Source organism: Ursus americanus, chromosome 25 (assembly GCF_024610735.1).
Source record: "Ursus americanus isolate L20-20 chromosome 25, mUrsAme1.1.p, whole genome shotgun sequence".
NCBI lineage: Eukaryota > Metazoa > Chordata > Mammalia > Carnivora > Ursidae > Ursus > Ursus americanus.
The window spans coordinates 31,181,842-31,196,326 of NC_142151.1; the positions used below are offsets into that span (position 1 = coordinate 31,181,842).

General features: G+C 36.5%; 1 long non-coding RNA gene across 3 annotated transcripts in view; it reads left to right on the forward strand.

The window, feature by feature from the left end:
* The window catches only part of LOC123778864 (uncharacterized), a 441,504-nt gene that overhangs the window by 369,542 nt on the left and 57,477 nt on the right, over positions 1-14,485 (forward strand). For all 3 annotated transcript variants that reach the window (XR_015721665.1, XR_006776027.2, XR_015721666.1), the window contains exons 4-5: positions 12,424-12,544; positions 13,616-13,746. This is a non-coding gene — a long non-coding RNA (uncharacterized LOC123778864). The remainder of the gene's footprint in view (positions 1-12,423; positions 12,545-13,615; positions 13,747-14,485) is intronic.

Genomic DNA, 14,485 nt, shown 5'->3' on the forward strand with positions numbered 1-14,485 from the left:
AAGGCATCTTAAATGAGGACAAATAAAGGTGTAATTTAAAAAAGACTTATGAAGAAGGGTTTTAGTAACCGATCAGAGTCCTAAAACTCTAATCATTCTATCTTCTAAAAGGTCAAAATATGGAATGTTAATGATACTAGACAAGTGAGTAGGTACTTCTTTGTCTAATAAACAAAGAAAGAAGTTATTTTTTAGATTCAATCTTTATTTGATTGCTAAAGAATATAGCATTTTCTTATCACATTTGCCAGATATTTATGATAATGTGAGATAAAGTAAAGGTCATTAAATTTATCTCTCTTAGAAACTAGAAAAATATAGCAACATCCCCAACATCCAGGCAAAGAAATCCTTAAAAAGCCTTTCCATGCCACCCAGTGTCCTTTACTGGACTAACTCACCTCTGGAATTTCTAATTCCAGAAGTCACTGTAGTATTGTTGATACAGTTTCAATCCCTCCTCATCTTCCTCTGTCACTATATCAACAGTGACAGCTCCCACAGGGAAGTTCAGAATATTATAAAGGTAAGTATGAGATGCAACGTCTAGAAATCTAGCACGCTGACTCCTCCCAAACCCTGCAGAAAAACCAGTGGGTGAGTAGTGAGAGATCATCGTATTAGTCCTCATTCTATTTTCTAATCATGTCACCTTAAATTCATTGTTTTAAATTATTTTATCCACTTAACTCCTCAATTGTAAAATAAAAGATTAAAAGCCTTGTCTTCATATTAATGGTTGTGAAAATCAAATTATATAATGCACACCAAAAAACTTATAAACCAGCAAATGCTGCAAAAATAAGGATTTAGAACTATTTGGCTATAGAAAACAAGAGGGAAATAAGAATAACCAAAAAATAAAACTTTGAGAATGATAAAAAATAAATTCAGAAAGATAACAGGTTTGGAGAAAAAGGTTAAAGCAGATGGCAATCTCATAAAAGGTAGATTTTAATATATTAATTCTTAAATGTTTCAATTAATATAACACTAAGGTAGTGACAAATCCTGGGTTAGAGCACAATTCTGATTTTTAAGCCAGTATATTTTCTCCATTATCATTCCTTTATATCATACTAGGCTACATTTAAAGAACAAACAAGAAAAGTTATTACCAAAGAGAATCCCACTAGAATCCAGGTTGAAGGCTGGACACAAAACAGAACAGAGAATAACATCCAATCCCAGGGATTTCCATTTGTCAATGAAAGAGAAGAATCCAACGAAAACATTACTATTGGTAAGACAAGAAAAATTGGCTTTCTGTTAGTTTAGAAAATTTTGTCCTATAAAACTGTGGAAGGTGATATGATGAAATCATACTTTTAGCAAGAAAGTTAGATTTTAAACACGCCAGAAGAAGGTACAGTGAAATTTTGTCTTGATCAGACATGTGAAAAGTAAAGACAAGAGATGCAGCATGCTATTTCTGTATTTTTTAAAGCCTGGGGATTCTCAAGCATAGACCCAATGACTCTGTAAACCAACAAACAGAAACTCCACCAAACTTCTCAATCTAGTCCAGAGGTCTACAAACTACCGTTCCTGCAAGCCAAATCTGGTTTGCTGCCGGATTTGTATATAAAGTTTAATGAACAAAGACGTGATCATTCCTTTACATACTGTCTGTGGCTGCTTTGCGGCTACAATGGCAGAGTAGAGTAGCTATGACAGAGATGGTATTGCTCACACAGCTTCAATTATTCAGTATCTGGCCCTTTATAGAAAAAAAAAATTGCTGAGTCCTGGGCTAGACAATTTGTAGTCAGAATGAAGAAAGAGTAACTATTCATCGTAGATCCATTGTGTGTCAGGTATTTGCCCGGTAACGTACATCTCTAGCTCTGGCTGTCTGTACTTCTTTATTTAATTCTCACAACCATCCTGTGAAACAGGGATTACTATCTAAACTCTATAGATGAGGAAATTTATATTCAAAAGCCTGAGTAAAACTATCCTAGGATTATACTGCTAGTCAGCAACAAATTCAGGATTCGCATGTTCTCTGTTATTCTTCTTGTTATTATTCGTGTGTTTTCATCTTCATAGGCAATGGTCTTTGTCCTACGCTACACTATCTCCCAGAAATTCATTTTACTAAAAACCAACTTCATAAAGTATGTAGTCATGTATGTAGAGGGACGAAAATTGCAACTTTCTTTAAATTAGAAGGGCTTTAAGAAAAGCTGATTTATAGTAATCAGAAATTATGAGAGGCAAAAGGAGAAATCATCCCTATTTTCAACAGTGAATGCTTACCAATCCATGTTCAGCTCACTCCATTTATCCCTGAGTGAGTAATCAGTACAGCTCTAACCCTAATCCTTACTGGAAGACATTTCATTTAACCTTCAGAGCAGCATGTTGTTTCCAGATTTTCTCCACTGACCTGCAGTGCGTGTCATAGATATTAAGTTGAATATAAAAACAGTGTGTTTTTGGCAGAGGTCCTGAACATTCTCTGTATCTAGTAACTATACCGCTTTCTCAAAACACACTGAATCTCTTTTACTTTTCTTAAGTAAATTCAGGGGGCGCCTGGGTGGCTCAGTCGTTAAGCATCTGCCTTCAGCCCAGGACATGATCCCGGGTGCTGGGATCGAGCCCCACATCAGGCTCCTCTGCTGGAAGCCTGCTTCTTCCTCTCCCACTCCCCCAGCTTGTGTTCCGTCTCTCACTGGCTGTCTCTCTCTGTCAAATAAGTAAAATAAAATCTTTAAAAAATATATAAATTAAAAAAAGAGAGAGATTTTCTTGTTCAGGGGGTGCCTGGGTGGCTCAACCCATTAAACCTCTATCTTTGGCTCAGGTCATGATCCCGGGGTCCTGGGATCCAGCCCCACTGGGATCCAGGAAGTCTGCTTTTCCTTCTCCCTCCATTCTTCTCTCCCACTCATGTTGTCCCCTCTCTCTCTCTTAAATAAATAACTAAAATCTTTAAAAAAAAATTATCTTATGCAGTACTTCTTCTTCTCCTCCTGGTAAATCAATGCCACTATTTTTATTTTTACCCCGAAAACCACATTTATTCACCAACTATAAATATTCAACCATGGGGCTCTGCTTTCATGTTTGTGTCATGTTTTTTACTCTGGGGACAATAAATCTCAGTAGTCCAACTAATAGTCTCTCATACATGTACACAGATAAACTCACCCAGTGTCACAGCTTTTATCTAACAATTTAGCCATCCATGAGAACTGGAAGAAGCCAGAAGATGAGTTTAGATTTATCATTAAGAATTGTAACTCTAGGGGCACCTGGGTGGCTCAGTTGGTTAAGCGGCTGCCTTTGGCTCAAGTCATGATCCCAGAGTCCCGTGATCGAGCCCCACATCAGGCTCCCTGCTCAGAAGGGGATCTGTTTCTTCCTTTGCACCTCACTCTGCTTGTGCTCTCTTTCTCTCTCTCAAATAAATAAAATCTTAAAAAAAGAAAAGAAAAAAGAATTGTAACTCTACCAAGCAGAGCACAGAATCTGTGTTGGGGCTTTCAAAGATCAAAGTAGGAAATTACAAAGTGTTGTTTATGGGTGGATATTTTAATATTATGTATTATATTAGTTGCTACACAATGAAGTGTATTGAGAAGAGATCTAAAACTAGGTAAATAGGTTTCTGTTGGAAAAATACTTTGTAATTGGAAATTGTGTGTGTGTGTGTGTGTGTGTGTGTGTGTGTATGGGTGAGATATATGAAGCAATTGTTTTTAGATGTTAGACATCTGGGAGTGCAGCACTGTGATTTCATAAATAAAATAGTCCTGGATATCTGTGAGCTGAATGGAGATTCTGAAGTTCCCATGATGCTTGGATACATTAGGATTTCTGAACATCTAGAGGAAAGATATTTTGCTAAACAACATATTCCTCAGTTGATACTGAAGGAAAGCTAAGCCTTAGGAGTAGGACTTTTTTTTTTTTTTTTACCACTATAGTAATGGCTACTCTAGGACAATTCTATCAAAGTTCAAACACAAAACTTGAAAGGTTAAGATTAATTGACCAGAAAATTAAGTGCTGGTATGAAAAAACAAAAACAAAACTCAATTACCTAACTCTCTCTAAAGGAAAACAGCTAAATGCAGAGTCTCAATCCTAGTATCTACAGTGTCACACAATAAATTTTAAAAATCTAGATATGAAAAGAAACAGGAATATATGACAAATAACTGGAGGGAGAGAACAGTCAGTGAAAACAAACTCTGAGAAATGATTCAGATGTTGGAATTAGCAGAAATGATCCAGATGTTGGAATTAGTATTTGAAATCAGCCAATACAAATATATCCAGAGATGTTAAAAAGTGGTCATAATGGGTGGACAGATGGACAGATGGGGGAATATTAGCAGTGGAATAGACCTGTAAAAAGAATCAAATAAGAATTCTAGGGATGCCTGGGTGGCTCAGTCAGTTAAGTGTCCAACCCTTGATTTCAGCTCAGGTCATGATCTAAGGGGTCGTGAGATCAAGCCTCACATCAGACTCCACACTCAGCATGAAGACTGCTTAAGATTCTCTCCCTCTTCCTCTGCCCCTCCCTTTCCACTTGTTCTCTCTCTCCCTAAAAATAAGTAAATAAATAAAAAACTATATTAAAAAGAATTCTATAAGCAAGGAATAAAAACCATGAAATGAAAAATTCACTGAAGAGCCATACTTAAGATCAGATACAGGAGAAGGGTCACAAAACTTAAAGACTGATCACAGTATGTTCAAACATTAATTCTGGATGACTTATATGTCTAAACGTAGAAGCTATATATGTTATTCTTATAGAATAAAATGTAGGACATTATCCTCATGATGTGGAGAGAAGCAAAGATTTTTTGGACAGGACACGAAAAGTAGTAACCATAAAATAAAAACAATAACCAAATTAGACTGTCAAAATTACAAACATCTGCCTATCAAAGGACACCATTAAGAATGTAAATAGGCAAGGCATAGATTGGGAGAAAATATTTACACTGCATAATCTGGCAGAGGATTTATATTTAGAACACATATATAATGGGAAGGGATTTTTTTTTTTAAGCTGAAGAACTGAACACCTAGTTCACAAAAGAAAATATATGAATGTAATTTAGTAAGTACATAAAAATACTTAATGTCATCAATCAACAGGGAAATAAAAACTATCCCCACTATGAAATACCATAACACATACTGGAAGAGCTAAAATTAAAAATACTAACAATATTAAGAAATGAGAGTGTAAAACAACTCTCATGCACTACCAGTAGAAGTGTAAAATGGAAAAATTATTTTGGAAAATAATTGGCAATCTCTAATAAATTTAAACATATGACTCAACAATTCTATTCCTAAGTGTGCACCCTCTTCCCCTGCAAATGAAAACATATGCTTTATACCAGACTTATCGAAAACCACCCAAATGTTGGGAAGAATTTTTTAAATATGGGGGCGCCTGGGTGGCACAGCGGTTAAGCGTCTGCCTTCGGCTCAGGGCGTGATCCCAGCGTTATGGGATGGAGCCCCACATCAGGCTCCTCCGCTATGAGCCTGCTTCTTCCTCTCCCACTCCCCCTGCTTGTGTTCCCTCTCTCGCTGGCTGTCTCTATCTCTGTCAAATAAATAAATAAAATCTTTAAAAAAAAGAAGATTTAAAAAAAAGAATTTTTTAAATATGGCATATTCATGCAATAGAATATTAGTAGCTATAAAAAAGAATGAACTACTACCCTGATATATATAAACACAAGATTAAATTTCATGGATACATTGAGCAAAAATAAGTCAAATCCAGAGTACAAACTGCAACTTCATCTACATGAAGTTCCAGAATAGGCAAAATTAATATATGGTAGAAAAAAATCAGAAAGGGGTATGAGGAAAGCATTTAGGGCAAAGAAAATATTCCCTCTTGTTAGGATGTGGGTTACATAAGTGTGCTCATTTGTCAAAACCAATCAAATTGGACACATAAAATTTGTGCCTTTTACTGTATGTAAACATTACTGCACATACATAAAAGAACTGGTAAAAAAGTGAATTCTAGTTTAAGTTTTATTGTTCACAGTGGTACTCTACACAAATATAGTAAGGGCAAATACTAAAATACTAACCTCTGCAGTTTGGGATTGGAATTGTATCGGCATGTAGTCATGATTTTAATATATCAAATATAGAAATAGATAATTTATAGAAATATGTAGAAAAGCACCTTTTTTTTTAGTTTTTATTAAAATTCCAGTTAGTTAACATACAATGTAATATTAGTTTCAAGTGTACAATGTAGTGAGTCAGCACTTCCATACAAGCCCAGGGCTCACCACAACAAGTGCCCTCCTTAATCCTCACCACCTATTTACCCATCACCTCACCCACCTCCCCTCTGGTAACCATCAGTTTGCTTTCTGTAGTTCAGAGTCTGTTTCTTGGTTTGCATTTCTCTCTCTTTTTGTCCCTTTGCTCATTTGTTTTGTTTCTTAAATTCCGCATATGAGTGAAATCATATGGTATTTGTCTTTCTCTGACTGACTTATCTCACTTAGCATAATACTCTCTCCCTCCATCCACGTTGCTGCAAATGACAAGATTTCATTCTTTTTTATGGCTCAGATATATATATATATATATATATATATATATATATATATATATATATACCACAACTTGTAACGAAGTAGGTTTAGACATACCTTAACACAATAAAGGCCATGTATGAAAAACCCAGAGCTAATGGGGAAAAACTGAGACCATTCCTCTATGTCAGGAACAAGACAAGGATGTCCACTCTCACCCCTGTTATTTAACATAGTACTGAAAGTCCTAGCCACAGCAATCAGACAACAGAGAACAACTTTCTTTATTTATCTTTTTCTTAGTTCTATGTAGAAGAAATGACATGCCAGTTGCAATGAGCACACCTAAATACCATTTAGTTTCTAAATACCATTCTATATTAAAAGGAACCAAAATTACTTGAAGGATTGAGGCAGGGGGAAGATAAATTGAGCCTGGAACATTCTGTTGCAGCAGAATGCAAAGAAGTGCACCACACAAAACATGATGAGGCCATCATAAAGGACATGGAAGGGATTCCTACTGGCCAGATCCTGAGGAATTTGAGCATGATGATAAATAATAACTGCAAAAATATAAGTCATTTCGTGGAATAAGAATTAATTACTTAACCCAAATATATATAAATATATATATTTATCAATATTCATTCCACTGTAAAGAAGAGATCTCTCTTCCTCCTAGTTATTTACTTATCTAATACACAGTAAAGTTGGAAAATTATCAATGGATGATAAAACTAGTGAGTGAAAATTTGATTACACACAGGAAACTTGCATCATATCAAAGTATCTCCACACGTATCATTTATTGATAAAAAAGGAAAATATAGGAAATTTATAATAGAGAAGCCTGACAATAAACATTTTCACCAAGAAATCAAAACTAAAATAAAAAAATAATCTTGGGAGAAACTGACATCAAAAGCCTCCTTCTATGATGCATTGAGAAGAAACTTAAACCTTACTTCAGTGATATTCTTGACCCAAAAAAAAGTATCATCTGATTCTAAGGAAACATCAGACAATGTTCAGAGACATGCCACAATGTCCTGTACACTTCAAAAATATTGACGTCACAGAACAAAGAAAGGTTGAGGAGCTGTTCCATGTTCAAGTAGACTGAAGCGATTTGGTAACTACATGTAATCTATGATCCTGAATGGAATTCAGAATTTTTCTTTGGAGAAGCAAAAATGCCACAAAGAGCATTACTGCACAATTGAACAAAACTGAACACAGACTCTGGATTAGATAATAGTGTTATTGCTATTAAATTTCCTGATTATGATAACTATACTTCAGTTATTTTAGAGAATGTCAATTTTTTTAAGGAAAACATACTAAGATATTTAGGGATAAAGTGCATGGCATTTCCAAATTGCTCTCAAATTTAAAAATGCAGAAAGATTGACATATAGAGAAAATAATAAAGCAACTGAGACAATATGTAAACCATTGATGAATCTGGGAGTTCCTTGCATTATTCTCGTAGCTTCTTTGCAAGTTTGATATTACATGAAAACAATAATCTACCAACGAAGTGCTTTACTCCTTTGTAGCTACTGGAAGCATGTATTAGATGATTATTTTTAAGGTATCTGCCAAGCTCAAACTTTTGCTTTTCTCTGGGGTCCTGCCCCCAAGTCCAATGGGGAGAATTTCTGGCTGCCCAGTTTGCCCTGTACAGAACCTTTATCCAGGTTACCACTGATTGAATATACTAAAGACACCTGACCAATACTAAGTCACTATAATTTTTTTCACCAGGTATTTTTAAATGATGTATTTGAGAAGAAATGAATGTCCTTTTGTTCTCAACAGCTGCTTTTTCCCAGAGTCATTCAGTCCCTGTCCTCGCACCTTACTCATAATTGATTTATCTGAATGGTTACATAGTGACACTCTGACCTTCATCATTCCTTAGTTTTTTGGGGTTTTTTGTTTTTGATTTTTTAGTAGAAGTAAAACCTTGCACACAAATGGCTCCTCTCCTCAGGATTTGTTTGCCTTGTCTTTTCCCTCCATGGTGTACCTTTCCTGGGGACAGGCTCTGTCCCTGCAGGGGTGAGACCTGTATTTCTCAGAGGATTTAATTCAGGAGAGAAAGTAGCAGGAAGTCCATTTGGTCTTAAATCCAACCCACATCCTCCAATGTAGTCTTACTAGGAATAAGGCTGATATTTTTGTCTTCATCTGTCTGATTCCCACATCTCTAAAGTTGGTTCAGAAACCATGGGGGAAAAGGGGTGTGATTAATTATCACCCTCCAACTGCAGCAAGTGCCAAGCTATCTCTGCAGGGTGACTTGGGAAGCAGAGAAAAGCAACCTACAGGAAAAGAGATGACGCAGACTTGATAAGCATTGATGAATAGATTCTTAATTTCTTATTCTAGTTCCTTCTTCAATTCCAGTTACATGTGTCTCTCCTCTTGGATTCCAAAGGACACAATATTTCTTTACAATAAATCTTCCTTTGGAACTTAGACTAGGATCTAAAGAGTCTGAACTAATTCCAGATTTTATTCTTCCTGCCAGTATGGGGTATTCTTAGATTTATATTTTGGTAAATTTGACAATAATGGATATTTTACTTACTGATGGCTAGAAAACCTTGTCTCATATCCTTCTAAGAGATATTTAGACTCCAGCACCACAGACAAAGACACCATTTGGAGGCAGGCTGATCATAAGCTCGTCCTTCAGTGAGCAAATTCTCAGTGTCAGCCTCAGAAATGAAGAGAAGAAGGAACAGAAATGCCAACAAAGGAAAGCTACAGACTTGACTACTGCTGGTGAAATCAGGACGCTTTGTCTGGATTCCACTGTCCTAAGTTCTAAAACTCAAGGTGGAAAGAATATCCTTCAAACAGGCCTAAACAGCCTTCATACAATGATGGTACAAGGGGTCATTTCAGCAGAGAGATGATAAAGTGATTGAAAATTAGTGAAGAATGTGAAATAGGGAACTGGCTGACATTTAGCCATATTTAGTGTCCTCTAGAGTCAGTTCTGTGATTGCCTTGGCTGAGTTAAAGGGTATAAAATCACTTGAGCTGACAAGATTAGCCTCCCCAGGTTTTTAAATGGAAAATTAATATTCAGGCTTTCGTTAGGCCTTGTCTTAGATGGGTCAGAAAAGTGAGGTCATAGGGCAAACTGCTACCTCAAAACTTAGGAGACAGATAGACAGGTACAGAGAATCAGAGCTTACTGAAGCTGAAACCTATGAACTGAAACCTCCACAAAGAATTAAAGCTAGGATAGGAAAACCTGAACTGTAACTGTCAAGTTTCTGAGGGCTCCGTGCAGACAAGTCTGGGAACTAAAAACTCCAGGGGGACCCAATCAGACAAGGATCCACACTTTTGTGAGTTTTATTTCCAGGAGCGCTTCCAGGTCCTCACAATGAAAATCAGAAAAAAAAAATCCTCTTGTGCTAATGACAGGGAAAGGGAAAAAGAAACCCTTACAAGGATGTCCAAGATGTCCTTCAGGAGATGAGTGGATGAATCAACTGTGGCCCATCCAGAAAATGAAATGTTTTTCAGCGCTAAGAAAAAAGAAAAAAATATATTACTCAGTGCTAAAGAGAGATGAGCTACTAAACCATAAAAAGACCTGGAGGAAACTTAAATGCTCATTACTAAGTGAAAGAAGCCAATCTGAAAAGCCTACATATGGTGTGATTTCAACTATAGAACATTCTGAAGAGGGAGACAGTAACAAGTTTAGTCGCTGCCATGGGTTAGAGGGGAGGGAGAGATGAAAAGGCAAAACACAGAGGATTTTTGAGGGAGCAAAACTATTCTGTATGATTCTACAATGGTGGCTACATGTCATTGCTGCGAATGGCCAGCAATCCCTATACCAACAGATGAAAAATTACTCCAAACTTTGCCATGAAAGGGAGAAGAAGGCAAGGGGGGCAAAGACACTTTGCTCTTCTTTGCTCCCACTTTTATTGGTCCTTCAGGGTAATCACAAATCCTTATAGTGTTCCTCAAGCAGATGATGTGTGACAAGGGCTCTTACTGAAACTGGGAGGATCTGTTTACGGGAAAGATACCATATGCTAAGACGCGTGTTCCGTGAGTCCTGCTAAACATAGCCTAAGGGACAATGCCTACATCTCTTAGGTCACAAGGAGGCTGTTTGGGCTAGGAAAGTTTCAGGAAGGCAACTCCCCGTGGCATTCCAACCACAGAGTGGTCAAGCAGGCCGCGGCATTTGAAAGGCCTTCACCCCTCTCCGAAACCTTCTCTGTCCTCAGCAGCCTCTGTGTTACATTTTAGCAAGCCCAGTACTACGGCTGATTTCATGTCCTACATTAACCCCAACGTGTCATTATACATTTTTCAATTCCCATAGAATGTGTAACACCAAGAGTGAACGCTAGTGTAAACTGGACTTTGGGTAATGCTGTACCAATGTAGATTCATCAGTTAAAATAAATGTACCACTATGGTCTGGGATGTCAACAGTAGTGGACCTCGTGGTGTAGGCGGACTTGGGGATTTATGGGAACCCTCTGCATTTTCCATTCAATTTGCTGTGAACCTAAAAGTGCTCTAAAAAAAAATAAAGTTTATTAATTTATAAAACGAAAACAACAGAATTTAAGAGTGTCAAAGTGGTTAAACAGTCATTTGTTCAAGCAAGATTGATCGGTACTCATTTAATATGATCACAGAGAAGGAGACAGCAAAGAATAATTTTCCCGGGTTAGATGTGCCTGACTGGAGGATGGAATGTTTTCTATTTGAGGTGTAACCAAGTCTCCTTTCTTTTACATGTAAGACAGCTGGTACAAATCCATGCAGAAATTTCTTGCATGTAGCAATGCCAATAACTGCGCCAATTTTATAATCTCTACAAAGATAAACTCGATGTTTCTAGTTTAAAGCTCACATTCTGAAAGACAAAACTGTTACCCAATAGTCAATATTCACACACACACACACACACACACACACACACACAACACGAAAAAAACAAAACAAACCAAACCCCTTTCTTTCTATCTTCTTTTTTGGGAAGAATGGAAAAGCTATAAACTTAGAAAGAACCACCATGGCTGCATCACCACACTTGGCTCATTGATTAGCTGTACTGACCCTATTGCAGCTGACTCTGAAGAAAACAGTCATCCCATTAACACAATCCCATTGAAGGGAAACCTCATTGTGTATTTCTAGAGTGTCGGGGGGAGCTTTTGTGTCCCTAGGGCAGCCAGCCTACAGGCCAACACATTATTATGTTGAGAGGCCATAGAATATTTGGAAATATCACAAATAGATGGTTCATGGATTAGATCTCTCTTTGATGAACCAAGGGCTTATTCAACTGAAGAGGCCCCTTTCTTCTTTTAAGACCCAAATCTCTAGGGTAAAATCACTCTCTTCATTTCATGGTTTTCCTTCTATCTGAAACCCCTGTAAATCCTAGGCCCATAAATGCCACATTTGGGTTGTCTCCAACACATTGACAGTATCAGGATACGAAAGAAACTATTTTCTCTGGTGCTTGAAATTCTTGAGTTAAGGACTCTCAAGGAGGCTGTATCTTACATCCAGGTATTGGGGTATTTCAACCTAGTGAAATTATTTGTATTCCTGAAGACCTCTTTGGTTATGCCTTGCCTGAAAGTTTAAGCTGAGTCAGGTGAAGTGAAGCAGAAATGTATTTATTGATTAGCAAATTTCCTTCTTCCCCTATACCCAGCTCTTTCACTATCTCAGCAAGGAGGTAGAAATGTTACGCTATTTACCATGGGCTTCCACAGGAAAGAAAGAATCCGCTTAATGTATCTTGGGTAATAGTTTGGTTTGAACAGATTGCTTAAGCAAGAATCAATCACTTCATTTTTCGCAGGACAAGTTAGGAGAGACCTAAAGGAAAATTGGCCTGGGGCTGTCCCCAGATCTGTGAAACAATTGCTTCCTTCCTTCATCTCAGATGTCTCACTGCCAAGCCAGGTGGTCTCAATATTGAGGTAAGTGAAAACTCTTAATCCCTTCTCTGAATGATTTACAGATAGATGGAATATATTTGAATCTAAGACAGGTACGTATGACAGGAATAGGTGTTCTTCACCAGATGTTCTAATTAGAACCAGTTCTCCACTTGTTTTTGTCTAAAAGTTGGATAGTAAACTTTCTTAGAAGCTTCAAATTTTGTTTTACTCAGAATCTGGTTGTTCCATAGAAATGCCATGGGCATCTTGCAGAAATTTGATTCAAGTTGTTTTTTTTTTTTTTTAAGTTAACTCAGTGATATTTTAAATTTTAACACACACACACACACACACACACACACACACACACACGTGTGTGTGCTATAGCAAATTGAACCTATTAGAAGTCCATTAATACTGGATAAACTCATGTTGGGTCTGATTCAAATTAAATCTTTTCTTGTCAACTTTGTTTAATTGATGGGCTTTCTGACAGTATAAAATGAGTTTTAAATATTAGCATTTATGATTATTGATCTGTATGATATGGATTTGTCTTCATATTTTGCGAACAAACAAAATAGATGACCACTTTGAAGACTAAAACTGAGATAAAATTGCAACTGTTCTCTGTAATTTTTTATTATAAATGTTCTGTTCATCCAAACACTATTATAAACTTAATGTTATATAAATAAAATATTACACTAGTGCTCCACATTGTGCTTCTTTATATATATGAGCTATGAGTATAGAGTAATATACATCCTAGAGTAATTACAAAATAACAGTAATAGTTGTACTGTTTGAATAACTTTATTTTCAGGGCAATTCCATGTCTATCATCTTAGTTATTTCTTACAAAAAGGTAAGATTCCCATTCTCATTTTATAGGTCATGGAAATGACAAATATTCAATGTCTAGCACACTAATAGACTGAAGCCAAAGCACAGATTTTCAAATACCTCCCCAGGGACCATTCCATTCAGTCATTAAAAAAAAAAAAAAAGACTTTCTAAAGTAACTAGAGTCACAAAACTTAAAAAAAAAAAAAAAAACCCAGGACCAAAGTTTCTGAAAACTAACCAGGGTTTTTGCCCTCTCCGCAGCCTTAACTTCCAATAGATCATGAAAGCTTTCCAGCCCATCTGCAAAAAGGCTTCTGAGAAAGAGTTTATTAACCACATAATCAATTTGAGGAACAGAGAAAGGGATGATGAGCTGAGGAGAAGAGAGAGAGGTAAGAGAAATACTTTTAGTAAATAAGGTCATTTATCTTGTAATAACGTCTTGATTTACAGAAAGGGATGATCTTGGGGTTGGAGTGTCAAGAAAAGGGGGAAAATGGAGGGAAGTGTGAATTAGAATGGTCAGCCTAGACATCATAGCTTCCTGAGGAGAAAATACTGACTCCTGCAATACTACAGGAGAATTATTAACTGTACAGTGTTGTCACACGAGGCTCTAAATCATGCTTACATCTCAAATTGATATTATCTCAAAGGGTAGGAGTGAGATTTGATGGTGTGTATAACGTATTAAAAACAGGGCTTCCTAAATCCCAAATATCGGCCACATTGCATTGTCTTTCTCATCACTGACGTGTAATCTGAAATATTAGTAAATATTGGGAAATAATAAGTATGTCTGTAATGTAGGAAAATATTTTTATTGTACCAAATAAGAATAGCTTCTAAAAATTGAACACATTCACCTTCAAGGAGAGGCAACAAGTTTATTAAATACACCTGGGGACCCAGTGTAGGTACTAAACCTCCATTATTAAAGACAGAGAAACCATACTTTAAAAAATTGTATGTTTCTAGAGGGAAAAAAAGGAGCTAAATATGTTTTAAAAATCACATTGAGAATGACTGATATGAGAGATTCATGGCACTGTATTTACCAGTTAGGAGGAAACATTCATAAATGATGTCTATTATATATTTTTTTTAATTTTTAGTAGTGGTGATATAACT